Consider the following 16,376-nt stretch of genomic DNA (forward strand, 5'->3'; position numbering starts at 1 on the left):
ATGATCATCTCTTGAATTTTAAAGTCTCCAAATACACTATTTCAAACAGAAAACCCAATTACTTACAAGTTTCTCAGGCTTTCTAATCCACAGAGGCAACAATTTATTATGCCTTGCCACGCTGTTGCCAAACATCACCGCAAAATTCAATCTGTAAAGTCAGAAATGGAGGATTCTCTCCTAGATAATAATAGCCTTTCTTGTCTGATGCAAGAAAGGAAGAATGGGATAATGACCTCATTTCTAAAAAAACCTGTGGAATTAATGAAAACCACCAAAAAAGAACAAAGGTCACAACTGGAAGCTTGTGGGGATTACAAAAGCCTGGTAAATCCAGTGGTGATCATTGACGAGATCCTTTTCAGAAGGCTTTTCCTGCAGCAGCTATCTACAGTGGAATACAGACAGCATATGTGTCATGTGTCTATCTCCTACGCTCTAATTCACCGCTGCTGATGAGGTCAAGTCTTTGCTAGAAATCTACAGCCTCTTGGAACTTTCATGGTACTTTTAGTATAAATTCAGCACACCTTCCACAACCAGGAAGCTTTGCCTACCAAAAGGAAGGAGTGTACTCTTGTCATCCTGGTGTGGGTGTCATTCAGTTACCCTTCGAAAATAAGAAGATACTTTTGTGGCTCACTGTCCTTCCTGCTCTGCATTTGGAAGGAAAGATTTGTTTGGCACTCAGACCTCAGGGTTGCAACTTGCGGTTTGACATACTTAATGACAGTTCGTGTTCCTATGGACCAATAAGCTAACCTGTAATTTCATATTTTCTTAAGCAGCAGTACTAATCCATAATGATGATTTTTCCTAAAATTGGATAGGATAAAAATCTATGTAAGCAGAAGTTCTAGATTACACAATCATGAAGGTTGATACTTTTTTCCTTTTAAAAATTTATATAACAATACAATGTTTAGTGTGTTAATAAGCCCTCATTACTTATTATTTGTGGAGAAAAGAATAAGTGACTATGAAAAGAAAGTCAGCAAAGTAAAATAAATATTTACAGACATAAGAAACAAATACATTTTAAAAAATTAAGAAAAAAAAATCAGTAGGAAAAAATTCATTTCACCATTGTCCCACCATGAATATTTGCCTTTGATTGAAGTAAAAGATGTAGAGTCAGAATGTCTCTGCCTGAATTCAGAGAGATACTTAAAATGTGTTTTTAAGCCAAACACTTAAGAATCCACTTAATGCCATGGGTCATAAATGTTCCTAAACTTCAATGTGTCACACGAGGCTGAATTTTGCTGCTTTGGAAGCCAAATACCCTGCTGACTTCTTTGGTGACCGTAGACACATTTAATTTCTCTCCCTGACTCGGTGCCTTTATCCAGAATGAGAACATTGCAACCTGTGAAGTTCCGTTAGCCAAAATTCCCATAGATTTCCGTGAGTGCCGTGCTAAGCTGCAGCTTTCCTGCAAACACTGTTCAGAAGTCACAGAAAAGTTTGCAAAGCAAAGGTAACGCACAGATTAGCTTGTCAGGTGCTGGTTCCCACTGTCATTTAGAAGCACAGAGTGTTTGATTCACCCATTCTTCCTACTCCACTGCCTTCCTCACTTCTCAGAGATGGTGACAAGGAGGCTCTTCAGATGATTTTATCTTCCAGTTGGACACACGGTACGCTTCCTGACTGCTGATGTTACTGCATGGAGAGGTACGTGCTCAGTTGCAATACACCATCAAAGCACTCTTGTACGCACTGTCCTGTTCTAGAGTTTGAAGTCTGCCACAGAAGCATCAGAGTAAACATTTAAGTGATATTCGGATTTTCAGATTTAATTTTTGTGTAACCTGCTTAGTGCTAAAAATCAAGTGTAATCAGGCATAGCAAATACAAATGAGGAACACATGGGCACAATCATTAACAAAGTGATGTTGTAATGGTATGATTTTACACTTAGCTTTTGCGCTCATCTCTTTTAAGGTTCTTATCCAAAAGATACTAACACAAAATTTCTGCACTTTCCTTCCATTTTAGAATTATTTATGCCTGGTTTTACACCTGCTGAAAATTACACAGACAAAACCTGTGTAATTTTCCCAGAAGTGCTGTGATGATTGAGGGTCCAGGTGCTGGTGGCACACAATAAGAGGCAGTATAAGAGCAGGGCAGGCTGCATATGAGCTTTTCTCTGGTCTGGAGCTCCTAGTTTCTCTGCATATGGCTTCTAAGGTGGGTCCTTCCTGATTTATTCTGTGGTTTGTGTTGCTGTTTTGAATTTCCTTGCAGAGCCCCCAGTGTTAGTCAGGCAGAACTGAAATTTTGATGTAGGCTAGAGAGCTTCTTGATGAACTTTTAATTTTTTCTTGCTCATTGTAACATACTGATTCAACTACGTTTCCTCTTCCATTTCATTCATAGAAACATACTTTAAAATTGTTGTATTTATATGCCAAGCTTTGCAACATGAAATCTGCATTTACAATAGTTTGCTTGTGTGGTTATATTGTATTAGGAAACTATTGCTTTCATTCAAAAGGAGCTGAAATTATCACTGGGCTATAACGGTAAAACCCCAAATAATTAAGAAACCAGTATTTTCTAGGCGTTATCAATGCTTGTAAATATTAGAATTGAAACTCTGTCGTAATTTAAATCCGTGCCTTCTTCTGAAGGAGAGCTATCACAATATTATTTCTGAAGGTCTCTGATAATCCAAGTGATATCTTAGAATGTAACTATTAGTTCTTAATGTTGAATAGCATAAACAGTTTTGTAGGTGTAAGGATTGGCTCCCCAGCACATGTAAACTGGCACAGGTGGGCTCAGTTCAGCTGCATTGTTACAGCTACCATGAATCTGGCCCCTGCTTACTACCCTGTATAAATAAATTAAGCAACTGGTATGAACAGCTAGGCTTGCACAGGTGGTATGTGAACAGGCAGTCAGCTTAACATGAAGCCATGTTTAACATTCACAGGCTTTGCTTGCTGCTTTCATAAACATGTTAATGTTACCTAATCTTTCTCGCATGGACATTGGTGTGCACTTTTTACTTTTTTTTGAGATTTTACATACCAGTATTAATTTGGTTTTGGTCTAGAGCTCAGACTGTTAATTAGGAAAATTATTAAATGTGTCTACACAGGCATAGTGCCTCTTTAGTCAGTAGTGGTTCTGTAAAAAGGAGTATTGAGTCTTTTTTACTGCTGCTAATCGAGAGCAAAGCAACTGACATCAGGACAATACTCAGGCCAGCAGTCATTGGTATGACTGGGAGGAAAAGTACTTTTTCACTTGTGTTAGTTCTGTTAGTATTTTTGAGAGTAACTCAGTGGTGTGGTTGTGGAACCACCTTCTCGATCATCACTGCCTACCCTTCCTGAAGGGAATCGGAGTACACAGTCTTTGGACAAAGAAATGGTGTTATTAGCAATGTTTTGTGAACTGAGGAGAATGTTGTCTTTCTCAATTTGTGATAAGGTAGCAAGTAGTCAGCTGTTCATTTTGAAAGTAAAACTGCTCTGCAGCTCATTAAAAGCAGGGTTCATCTAACCCATCTTCAGCTGTGACTAATTAGATCCCTAAATTCTCATGTAGACACCATTTGTAATCAACAGTGATAAGACGACTTGGTTTACTTTTTTTTTAAGGGATTGTTGATACTGAATGAGTAATTTTTTTTCAGAAGGATATATCCCTTTCTACTAGAAAACACTAATAAAATTTAGCTAAAACTTCGTTACATGAATGCCACAAAGGATTGGGAGGTCAGGTCTACAGAACAGTGCTGCTCTCTTGCACCAGTTCTAGAGGGCTGGTTTTTTTACAGTTTTTATTTGTCTTTGATCAATTGAGAGGTCAAGAAAAATGTGTAACACAGCAGTATTTTGATACTGAGCTCATGTCATGATGATACCTTCCATTTTCGGGACAAAAAGTCCAAGAATGTTGGTATATGAGATCACTTGTCAAGAGTGAAAATGCTTGCCTTATTGCAAACTAAAAGCAATGTTATTCACGAATTTATGTAATTCAAGAAACAATTTGGGAGGCCTAAACATTGAAATGGTTTAAGTTGTATTGTAAAGCAACTGGCATGTGACACTTGTATCAGTTGTCTGCAGCAAAATCTTTAATTGCTTTGTAGTGTTGTTACAAACTTTATTCTGTTAGGGTTGCCAATGGCTCTATGACTGAAAAACTGCTTGTATTTTCTTTTATTACACATAGTGATTTCCTCTAGTAGCTACAATATATCAGAGTATACTTTGCCTTGGGTGACAAAGAGTGAAGCCCCTTTTCTGAAGACAGTGATGCAAACAAAACAAGTGGGACAGCAAACCAGTGTAAACACACCTGGTTAGTCAACAAAATGTAGTTATTGAAACATCTAGTGCTGGGTTCTTGGCAGAGAGCAACTAGAAAAGGCTTAGCCTTGGACTCCCCCTGCCACTCCCCATAAAGGAGCAAAACAGAAGAAAGAAGTAAAGAAAGCCTTCTGAAGGCAAAGAGTTCACTAGCAGAAAATATCTGCTGTACAAAGTAAGGTTTGTCAGAACCGCAATTTTTGTTGTTGTTCAGGAGAATCAGTCCAAGGTGCTTATGGAAATAGTTCTGTATATAACTTATATTTTTTTTACCATTTCTTTCTTTAAAGAACAGAATATGCATTCTTAATCTTTTCCCCGCCCCATTTTCCATGACCTTTTTTTTGTTTTATCTTTTCGTAGTTCTTGAAATTGAGTAATATAGAAAAAAATTATCATTCACTAAAGCCACTCAAGCACTTTTCCCTGGTTCATCAAGCTGAATAATTTCTGCTGTCTAATGCTAAAACTTCTTTTTCATGAATATATTTTTGTAGACATGCACAGCAGCGGGTAATAGGTTGTAGTTAAGACTTTCCCATTAAAGCTCAAAGGTTTTTATTTTCTAGGTAGCATAGCAGAACTCAGTTTTAGAAATTCTTGCAATCTAAATGCTGAAAAATAATCAGAATAAGAATATGCTTCAGAAGCAAACTTAAGACTTGATTCAGTGAGAGATTTACCACCTTTAAGGTAACAAAGGGGGAGCATTCCCAGCTGGGCACAGCCCTGGGTCTTACCCACACCTGCCGACACTGTCCATGCACTGCATTACATCCTGCCAAGGGAAGATGCCAGGAGCCATCTTAATCCTGAATTCAACAGGGCATCTGGGGATATCTTAGGGATTCATAGATGGGATAATTAAAACAGCAGTTGTACTATTGATTGCTTCCTCTGACCTGACTACTACTTGCTCATACTAACAATGTCCACTGTAGAAAAGCATTTGAGTTGTAGACAGCCTTATTTAGCAACTCATTATCTAAAAGATGCATTTATGTTAGTGTTTTATTTGCGTTGTGTAGCCTTTTGAAGCAAATCTGGCTATTCCTATTTGCTTCACTTTGGCTCCCATTAGGGAGGAGTCTTAGGATGTTAAATATCAAATCATTACAAATGGAACAAAATTAGACAGCAGTCTCCAGGTGTGTATTTGATATGGTCCAGTAGCTAACAAATTTTCAGCCCATGGGGCCAGACTGGAAGTAACTCTCTCAAAATGAATAAAGGTTGTGTGCTGATTCAAAATCAGCATCGTCTGTTTTGCTCTAGATACCTCCATCTACTGGTTTATGGTACTTGGTAATGCAAAGCCTATCATAATTGGATATTAATCATAAATTTTATTTTGTATTTACTCATTTTACCTTTTGCTGTGTATTTGGGACTGATATTCTATATGTTAGGCATGCCGATATCTGTGTCCCCAAGCCTAAAAATTTTCAGGGGTGGTTCTCCATATACCTGTGTATGGTTATACCAGCCATGTGTTTCCATGATTTAGAAAGTTGCCTCCCTGCTAACAACATCCTATGGAGCTCTGTGGATTTTTGTGGGTTTTTTAACCTTTTCTTTTCCCCCTGCAAGAATAGGCCTTGGCTGTGTAGAATAGTCAGTGCTGTCAGCATAGTCAGATCTTCTAATTGTCCTAAGCATATTGACTGTATGGGATTTTTCAATAGGGTCCTAGTATCTTTCATTTTTTTCCCTTCCCTGCTGTATGCTGGCATTTTTGTTTGCATTATTATGAAAAATGAGATCAATCATGCAGATTTGTTGAGCAGTTTGGGCAAGACTTCTTTATTTTGTTGGGTTTTGATTTTTAAAATAACAAAAATTTCCTCTTGGAAACCTCTCTAGCAAGTAAAGGGATTTATGGTCATGTAGCCCATCCTGCACCTTACTCCCGCTTCCCTTCTGAAACAGACATTTCAGTTTATTCTATCGGAGTAGGACCAAAGGTCATCTTGTAGAAGTAGGAATATAAAGAATATCATGTGAAATCATGCAGCATGACTATAAAGAGTTAGAACTGATAACTCCAGTTGTTATAGTTGATTCTCAGTACCTACTGACACAAGACATATATTCAACACGAGAATAAAGAGCTTTAAATGTGGCTTGAATACTACAGATCATTATTGGAAATAAAATACAAAGCCCTTTTTTGAAGGCTAAAGGATTACCTAGCTTTTTCTCTACTAAGGTTTGCGTGATTCTGTAAAACCATTTATGTAATGAATTACTGATTTATTTGCATGACTTTGGCTCCCAGGGGGTTGGTATTCTTTCTCCCATGTTCTGATGGGGGTTGTGGGGAGAGGAAGGCTGGATTTCCTTGTCTTCAATTTGTCTCATTAGAAATATGAAGAAAATGTTTTGATTCTTTGAGCAAAACAAACTCCCGAACAGCTTCAGCACCTGCCAATAAACATCCCTTAAGCACTGGTCTACAAATACTATGCAAATATCTGTTCTTAAGCATATTAACAGCGCCGCTGAATTCATCAAGACTGTCTACTGTATGTTCCTGTGCTTTTCTAAATAGAAGTTTAGCACTTGAAAAAGGTTTCCCAAATGTTCTGTGCTGGGTATTGCTGTAAGAGCTCCTCCTCTGCCCCTGGAAATCCACTGGCAGAAATTTTTATCAATGCTGGGAGAATTTCTGGCTCTGACTGTGTAAATAATCACTAAAAAATCAACTGTCAAGAAAAAACAATAAGGCCATTCACTGGTATTTTAACTTATATATTTCAGTTTTTATATAGCAAGCACTAGCCATTTAAATACTGTGACTGAGTTTATTTCAATAATTTAAACTGGGAGAAAGAACATAGCTTACTCCTCAGCAAATTAATTGTCTACATGTACAAGCTATTGTTAGTAAGACCTACTCTTGAAAATAATCTGATAATGACACTGTTTTGAAGTAGAATATTTCATTAAATATTTCTTGACTTCAGTCAGCCTTTATAGAACTAGATGTTGCTCTATATATACAAGGTATATATATCTTCTTCCACTCTTGGATTTGAGCAGGTGAAACTTAGTCAAAGCAAAGGTTTAGTGAAAAATCACCTTGGATTCATACAGAACTCAAGTTGGCATGTCCATGTGTAATATGACAGAAAGGTTTTTCTATATAAAATTCCTTGAACTAGACCTTCTAGAGTATTTATTGTATGTATATATTTAGATATGCATTTATTTACTAGCATAAAGTCAGTGTGAAATAGCATGTGCCAAAATCTCAAGATTAGAGGCTTAGTTTTAAGGCATCTGTAGTGAAGAAAGACAGGTTATACTTTTTCTTTTTTTGTATAATATTTTGAATAACTCAAACATTACAAAAGAAATAAAACAGGCTAACTGTTGTGAAACTGTATGTACACTAATATAATTACTGTTATAATGAGCGATATTGCTTCCAACAATGAACAGGAAAAAATACTAGTTGGAAAAATGTGAATGCTGAAACTAGATTATAACTTAGAGTACCATTCACCCAAACAGATTTTACAGAGTTATAAAGAGAAAAAGTTTTCGTCATTAGGGTGAATGAATGCATTTATTTCAGTACACAAAGTTAACACCTTTAGAACAACTTCTATGACAGAAAAGCTATTTAAAGGACCACTGCAATGGAGAATGGCTGACAATATGGAGCAGTACAGAAGGGACCTTGTTAGTTTTTTACAGGCGGAAGAAATTGAAAAGCTAAAGCTTTCAGAGGACAAGAGCCAGGCAGTGTAACAAGGAAATCCTTCTAAGAACTGTGTCTGTTCATCTATTACATAGCAACCATTGCTGTTAAAATTCAAGTGAGAAGTGTCTTAAGATACTGTGGAGAAATTTGAAATATGTTTGTGAAATGTCCTATCCTCCAAGAAATTCTGTAATAGATTATTAACATAAAAATGCAAAGATGCAGAGAGACAGAGCTGCCCTGATAATGAGTGAAAAGCAAATACCTATTTACTGTAAGATGTTCTTGTTTGTCAACAATGATGCTCTCATGGTAAAAATTAAATATCAACGTCTGATGGATTTACGTCACACAGAGTAGAAATAACTTGGAGGCTTTTTTAATGCAGTAATTCGGGAGCTCTGCTTTACAGGAGGTAGTGAAGCTATTAAGCAATAGCAAGGATCCAGAACTGTACAGGTATTTCAGATAGCTGTACTTAACATCTGGTAAAAGTTAGCAAAACCAAGACCCCAACAAAACACCACCACAGAATTAGATTCGTGTTGATGGTCTTTAAATATGCTGGAAAACATGACGGATTCTTCCATTGCTGAAACAACATGAAAGAGTTTGTGCAGCAGTGACAGGGGACAGCAATTAGTAGGCATGCACAATAGGCAAAACCCCTCCAGCCTGGCTTAACACAGCTTTACTGCCATCAAGGAAGAAATATTAAGCCAATGAAAACTGTAATCTTTACAAGAATTCTGAAGGGTGAATTGTCACCCTTTCTGTACCTGACCTTGAAGTATGGTGTCCATATGTATTCTCCTTGATAATTCTATCACTACTTAGTGCAGCATAACAGTCTATTCTCAGCAGGGGACAGAAGGGGCGTTTATGCCCTGCTCTCTCTGACAGGGTGTTTGTAGTTTTTCTTGCCTTACCAAAGGGAGCACCCACAGGACTTGGTCCCGGCATGGCCTGGGCAGAGGGGTTCAGAGGAGCAGGACTCTACTCTTGAGCTTATAACAATTGTGAAAACAACTTGTGACAGCTGAGACTGTGCATACATTCACATCTATGTTTAAAGCATACAACCATGAGATGTAAACTTGTCAAGTTAAGGGAACTTTTAAAGAAACAGAAAGGCAAGGATTGTGCAGAAGAGAACATGCAGAGGTATGGCACCACAGCATGCTGAAACAGTCTTGATGTAGCTACTGTTCCTTTCAAAATATGGGCACCTGCGAACTACGTTATAGCACACTGGTCCTTACACACAGTTGTTAGACCTTCGAATAACACATGTGCTTCTGAATTGTTGTGGTTTAACCCCAGCTGGTAACTGAGTACCACACAAGATCCTCACTCACTCCTTCCTCACCTGGGGGGTGGGGGGAGAGTCAGGGAGGAGTCTGAAACTTCAGGGTTGAGATAAGAACAATTAAATAATTAAAATAAAATTGAAAGAACAATAATAATAAGTTATAATGAAAAGGAGGGAGAAGAGGAGAGGAATGGAATCCAAAAGGAAGGGAGAAAAGAAAACAGGTGGAGCACAGTGCAATGGCTCAGCACCCAGCCAGGCCCTGGGCAATGACCCGCAGGCCCTGGCCACCCCACCCCAGTTTATATACTCAGTGTGGCATTCTGTGGTATGGAACATCCCTTTGGCTAGTTGGGGTCAGCTGTCCCAGCTGTGTCCCCTCCCAATTCCTTATGTCCCTCCAGCCCTCTGGCTGGCAGGGCCCAAGAAACCAAAAAGTCCTTGACAGTACAAACACCACCCAGCAACAACAAAAAACATGTGCCATGAATGTTGGTTTTACACCAAAACCAAAACACAGCACTGCACTAGCTTCTAGGAAGAAAATTAACTCTGTCCCAGCTAAAACTAGGACAGAATTAAGCTAAGATGAAAACAGATCTAATCAGCAAAACATCTTATGTACCTTGCTGTAACAAAGCATAGGCAATTGAAAGTCAAAGCTATGAAACACTGTCATACTTGAATTAGAAAAAAATTGCAGCACTGTTAACAGGTCTGGTCTTGAACTTTGCACTGATTATTTTTGTAAGCCATAATGTTCGTTAAATTCCTGTACAGAAGTTGCTGTTTAAAGGAGCATTAAGATTATGTAATTTTAATACATGCATTATATTCTCAACTCCTAGTCTTAATCTCCCAGCACCATTCTTCCACTTTTAATATATTTAGTTCAATAGCCTCTTATACACAGCTAGAGAGGTAGTAACTGTATGCCATGGATGAATTACAGAAGCAATTGAATATTCCAAACATTTATTTATATTGTGACACTTTTCATCAACTCAGCACCTGCAATTGTTTGCTTAGAATAGAAACTACTCAAAAATCAGCAAGTAAATCAAGGTTTCTGAAATGCAGTACCATATCAAGAAAATCAATGTTTAGCTATTACAAAGGATCAACATTTTTATCCTTGCTCTGGTTTTGATGGCATAACTATAATTGCATTTATATCTTATGTCCTAGGTTATTAAGGATTTCCCTAAATCAAAGCTCAGGGAGCTCAGTAAGTTTTATCTTGGATGCTCATTAGACAGAAAATGGATATGCTCTTGCTCTTAATGAATGCAGTTATAAGTATCAATCCTATTTCTTGGCCTTTTCATGTGTATTCCCAAAGTCTTGTGTTGGAATTCAGAGGAATTAATATATAGACTTCCTTGGGATATTGGCACTTGTCTTGCTCTCGCTTCAAAGCCCCTTTCAAGAATCTTCAGAAGACTAGCACAAGGCATGAGTAGACAGATAACTAACCTTCCCAGGAAAAATGTTTGTCTTCTAGGAGCAGCTTTGCAGGTTTTATAATTATTTTTTTTGTAACACTATTAAGAAAGCTATAAAAACACATGCACTCAAAATACCCTATTTTTTCTTCAGTATCTCAAGAACTTCAAGTCATACATCCTAACCATAAACAAGACAAGAACCAGCTTTGAGTTAATCCTTACTTTTCCCACCAAAATTGTTATACTGCATCTATGCTTTACTAACATATCTTCTGACCAAATAACAGACACACTAAAAAGAAAATACATACATGAATTCATAAAGCAAATTCTTTGTAATCTATATGTGTCCTTTTTAAAACAAGAAAAAAACTTCTTTTGTTTGTTAAAGAATAAAGCCCTTTTCACCAGGAGACCAGCTGACATTCACATCCTATCTGTAAAATCCAGCCAATAAAGGCAGTAGGCAGGATTAAAGCATAGGAACTGCTAGAAAATATGAAACTTCATTTCTGTTCCTTTCCCTTGCACATTTACATCTAGCAAACCACAAAACATTTTTTTAACCGTAATTTTTCTTGCCATGGATTTTCATGTGACTACTGTATTTCTCCCAAGCCTAAGGAAAAACCCTTCATGTATACTATTTATTTATATTGCCAGTATTGACTGGCAATACCTGTAATTTGTATGTCGAGATCTAAAACTTTAACGGATTGCAAGTCTCTTCATTGAGTTGATGAAATATAACGCCCTGAACAAGAGCTACATTCCGCAGATAACATGGATGCAATTTCAATAGGAAAGGAATAATGTCAACTTTCTACCAAGGAACTGACGTGTGTTTGATCTTACTCCTTGACAAAACCGGCTTGCTGCCTCTAGAAAATCTGGAAAAACCTCTGTAAAGCTGAACAGTGTGGTCTCTGGATCTGGAATTACATGTTCAGGATCATGTGCATCCTGATAGGATGCTCAGAACCAGGTCAATCTAAGAGTGTGTGTGCTCTCAAAGGAAAACTGAGAAATTCTTGCAACAATTTTTTGTAGCTGAAGAACATTATTATGGCAAGGCAATGTCTCTTGCCTGTGGTATTCACTGTCAACATACTGTATGCTCATCTAATATACTCATATTATATATATTTTATATTATGAATATTACTGACAGCCAAATGGCCAAGAAGCTGCCACAAAAGCTGGTGGCAGCTGGCTGCCATTGTGCCATGAAACCTTGGTGGTTCAAAGGTGGCATAGCTCCCTCTTTCATGGGCTGCAAGCATGGTACCATTTTGAAGCACGTAGGACATAACCTACATCAGGCTCCACGATTCCAGCTGTTGGAAACTATTTCACAGTGGTGAAGTCCAAGTACGAGCATATCCTTCGTATTCATACTCTTGGTGGTGCAAAAGCTGTAATAGCAAAGAAGTGTGACATGGCTACAGATGAGTTCTCTGTCCAGGAGCTTCCCAATCCTGTAACCTGAGGGATGGAAAGGGAGCACAAGTTTCTTCCCAAGCAGCTCGCTGGCTTATCTCCCAGGTCAGTGGTTCTTGTTTGAAACTGGCCGTGGTGGGCAGACCTTGTGTTTCTAATTCTTATGTTTATATCTGATTTTGAGCAATGTGTGATGTTTTCTATAGGGTTCTTTTTAGCTGATGTGCTTAGAAATATTCACAGGGAAACTTTTTTCTGGGCATATGGTAAGATTTGGACAAATAAAAAAATTTCAATGATTAAAGATAAGGTCCAAATCTCATAAGTATTCTGGCAGTAGATGCCTCAGCAGTACACTGGGGCATACCAGCCTTATTTCAGAGAGATGCCACTGATGAAACTTAAAATACTGTTGGGACTCTCTAGGTCTTGAAAACTTTCCAACCAATTATGTCACCAACACAACCGAAACCAAGAGGAAAAATGTTTACTGATATTAAAGGCAGACAGATTTGGCTGATTTATTTTTAACATGCTTAAAATATGAAGTCAGTGAAGATCATGTGCGAGGGCACTGTAGTGTAATTGAATCCATTTTAGGGAGCAGGTATTGATAACAGAGGTGATGGGACAAGATGTTCCTATTCAAAGGAGCATCTACTGAAAAATGAACTTTCATTTTTAAGTCTTGTTAGACCTTCTAATGAAGAGTACTTGTATGCCCTGGCTAAATATACTGCGGAAATTGTAGCGGGTCTGGGCATGGTTCTGTAAACCAAGTACCGAAAGTTACTTATGGTCAGGCTTTAAACAGGCTATCGAGATTGTTTCTTTATGTAGACTGTCATGTTAGACATGGCAAACTCAATTAAAGTTTGAATGCATGTTTTTCGATCGAGTAAACCTGTCAATGTCTCTGAGGTTCTCCATTATTGTTAAAGTTACATTAACATAATAAAAAGGCAATCTTGCATGTATCCTTCTAGTGTGAGTCCTGGTCTTTCTTTAAAAGTATATTTGAAGGCTTTTTCTTACATAAGTATTTCTTTACAGCATAAGAACGCAACAATAATAAGTGGAAAAATACCTTCTAAGATAGGCAAACCTACACATTTGCTAACATATTCTCTTTGTAGGAAGAATTGATCAAGTTAGGGTTTGCTTTTGAGAGGTTTTAATACTTGTCACTTTGTTTAAAATATTCCCCATTAACTTTGAATTATCTTAATTAACCTTTTCTCAGAATTAGTAAAATGTCATTTAATTATATGTGAACTACCCAAGTCTATGTAATCCTCATGTTAAAAAGAAGTGGAGTTGTGACTTCAAAGTGATTTCTAGCTTTCTCTAAGTCTTTCAAGGACATGCAGGTTTCTTAGCAGGCCATTTACTCCAAGGATGGTGGCATAATAGATTCACTGGAGTCCCAGCTAAGAGTTCATGGGTTGTAGTAGAAATAATATGCTTTAAGAGTGTTAATCACAATGAGGAACAATCAAGGAAGAACTTTTTTTCTTGTATTTATACTTAAGTTTCAGTACTGAATAACATTCTTAAATCCATTCTGAAAACACTCACACTTTGTTCTAGTACCAGAGTAATATTATTAAAAGTAAAAGAAACAGTTTTGCAGATATTAGTGTCATTGGTCTAATCACACAATTAAAGATGCTGAAATGCATATGTATTTTTCAGGATGAGATGCAAATGACATAATAAACAGATTGAAATTGGGCTGTCTATAATTAAAACAAAACAGAAATCTTTAAGTGCTTCCCAATTTTAGTCAATGGCCAGGTAGAAGTGTTCAATTTGGATATGAAATGCTTATTGCTTGATTCTGTGATTATAGAGTACGATAATTAAAGACTGATGAATGATTTATTAGTTCTCTTAAAATACATACCATCACTGTCATTTTAGCTTCTACTCCTGTTCAGTCACTGAGCTAACTATAGATTTGAAGGCTTGGGGGCTTTGCCAGAGATTGTATTGTCTATATTTATAACACTTTAAAATACCAGCTGATACCTTTTTTGAAAAGTAGTTTTCATTAAGCTTCTATTCTTTTCTCTGCTAGTCTCATTCTTATTCTGTGCTCGGCATAATCAAGTCTAAGCACCTTTGAGTGGTGAAGCAGGAGACACCTACAGCACCTCGATGTTCTCCATCTGCCCCCCTGTAACTCCAGCTGTGCTGGCTGGGATGGCTGGGGAGGTCCTGGAGTGGGGCAAACCTCTGGTCTGCTCCTCTTTCTTGGTGGTTGAGTCGCATTTGTTCATGGGCAGCCAACGTGGAATCACGCATCCTCTGGGGCATATGAAGCCCACTTCTCTTCCTCAGGAGTGAGCTGGGGCCAGGAGTGGGCGTGAAAGTGAAGCTTTTCCAAACTAGTTCTTAATGCAGCGATATGAGTCTGTGGGCTTCAGCCTGAAGTATGTAATTATGGAACTGTAAATAGTTCCGGTGAACTCAGAGGAGCTGACACTTGAGCATTTTACTAAACTGAAGCATCCACCTGGATATTCTCTTTGATTGTCTTCTCTTGTTTATGTAATAAATATTTTTAATTGGTTAGATCCTCTGTGCAGCATGAATGATAAATGGCAAATATAAAATTCATAGGAATTGTGTAAAGGATTTTAAATATTTCAAATTGTAGTTAAGATCTAACAGTATATAATCCATACTGTGTGACAAAGTAAGAAATGGCTATTTCTGCTGGGATGAAATTTTAGTAGCTCTAATGCAATTGTGACCTTAAATGAAATTGTAGATTTTATTGTATCATTGTGCATAAAAGAAATGATATCAAGAATAGTCTTGGTCAGTACGTGTTCTTTGAAGTAGCTGTGGACTTCAAGGATGTGTGTGCACGTGTGTACATATATTTAGCAATATATATGCACATATGTTGGTCTCGGATTATGTCTTTAATTCAAAGCAAGCAGATATAACTATCTAATCTGTAGCGATGAATATTGAATAATATAATTATTATAATTGTGTATTATTTAATATAGTTACATGCCAGAGTGGTTTATTTGTTTTTAACCACAAGAAAAGCCTTGGTTGCAGAGCCTTTGCGACTAAATGTAAACAAAGTGCGAGGAAGGGGAGCCAGTTTAAGAACAGTGACATGTTCAAGTGAGCTGTGGTTTTGTACCCTTCCAGAAACTATAGTTCATATGGAGAAATCTGAAAGGATTTGGCAAGCTGTTCTGGCACTTTGACATTGCTAATTAGCAGGTAAAAGCTAAAGAGCCAGTAGGTTTCCTCCCACTGTTTCTTCCAAGGAAAATATAGCATGCAGTTGGAATACTGAAGCCTAATCTCATGTCATGTGTAACCATCAGATCACTATTATCTTCTGTGCTGATTTAGAAATAATACCATGTATCTGCTTTCCAGGATTTACCTTTGCCGTCACGGCACAGAGCCCACGTGAAGCGGAGGGAGCCAGCTGTGCAGTGACATGCTGCTAGCGCTCAGCGATGTGCGGGCACTGGGTGGTCACCTTAGCCTGGAGTAAGGCCTTCCCTCCGTGGGAAGGTGGAGGGGCTGGATGCTAACTCGGAGGAGTTAACAAAGGGTCTAAAAATGTTCTGGCTCTGAATACATTCCACAGGGAAAGGAATAACAGGGAATCTATTTTGCTGAGAACTGTTTTATTTTAAGCATATCTTAAGGAGAAAGCAAAGCCACTTAGCAGCCAAAGTTGCATGGACTGCCTGTGCTGGAAATGTTTATGCTTTTTCATAAAAGGATGCCGTGCATGCGAATAGGCCAGTGCAGTGCTCAGCTGTTGGAGCTGGGTAAAGCAAAAGAATAAAGACCTTGTAGGGAAGTTACTGTCCTTTGGGAACACCTCATTTGAAAATACCTGCCATTCCGGGCAGCCTGATGCATTCTGAAAGCAAAAGAGTTTTCTCTTGAAGTCTTTCCGTAAGCCCCAGGGAAAAGTTATTTCTAGCAGGGATGATTAAGCAGTATCCAGAAAGGGGTGTGCTCCATTGGAGACAGGGAAATCAATCCTACTTTCAATTTGGTGGTATTTTAACAAAGGGCTTGTCAGAGTCCCCGAGACCTCTGGCAGAGGCAGTGCTCATGTGCAGTGTCTGTAAGAGCCGGAG

Source organism: Falco biarmicus, chromosome 8, assembly GCF_023638135.1.
Source record: "Falco biarmicus isolate bFalBia1 chromosome 8, bFalBia1.pri, whole genome shotgun sequence".
Lineage (NCBI taxonomy): Eukaryota > Metazoa > Chordata > Aves > Falconiformes > Falconidae > Falco > Falco biarmicus.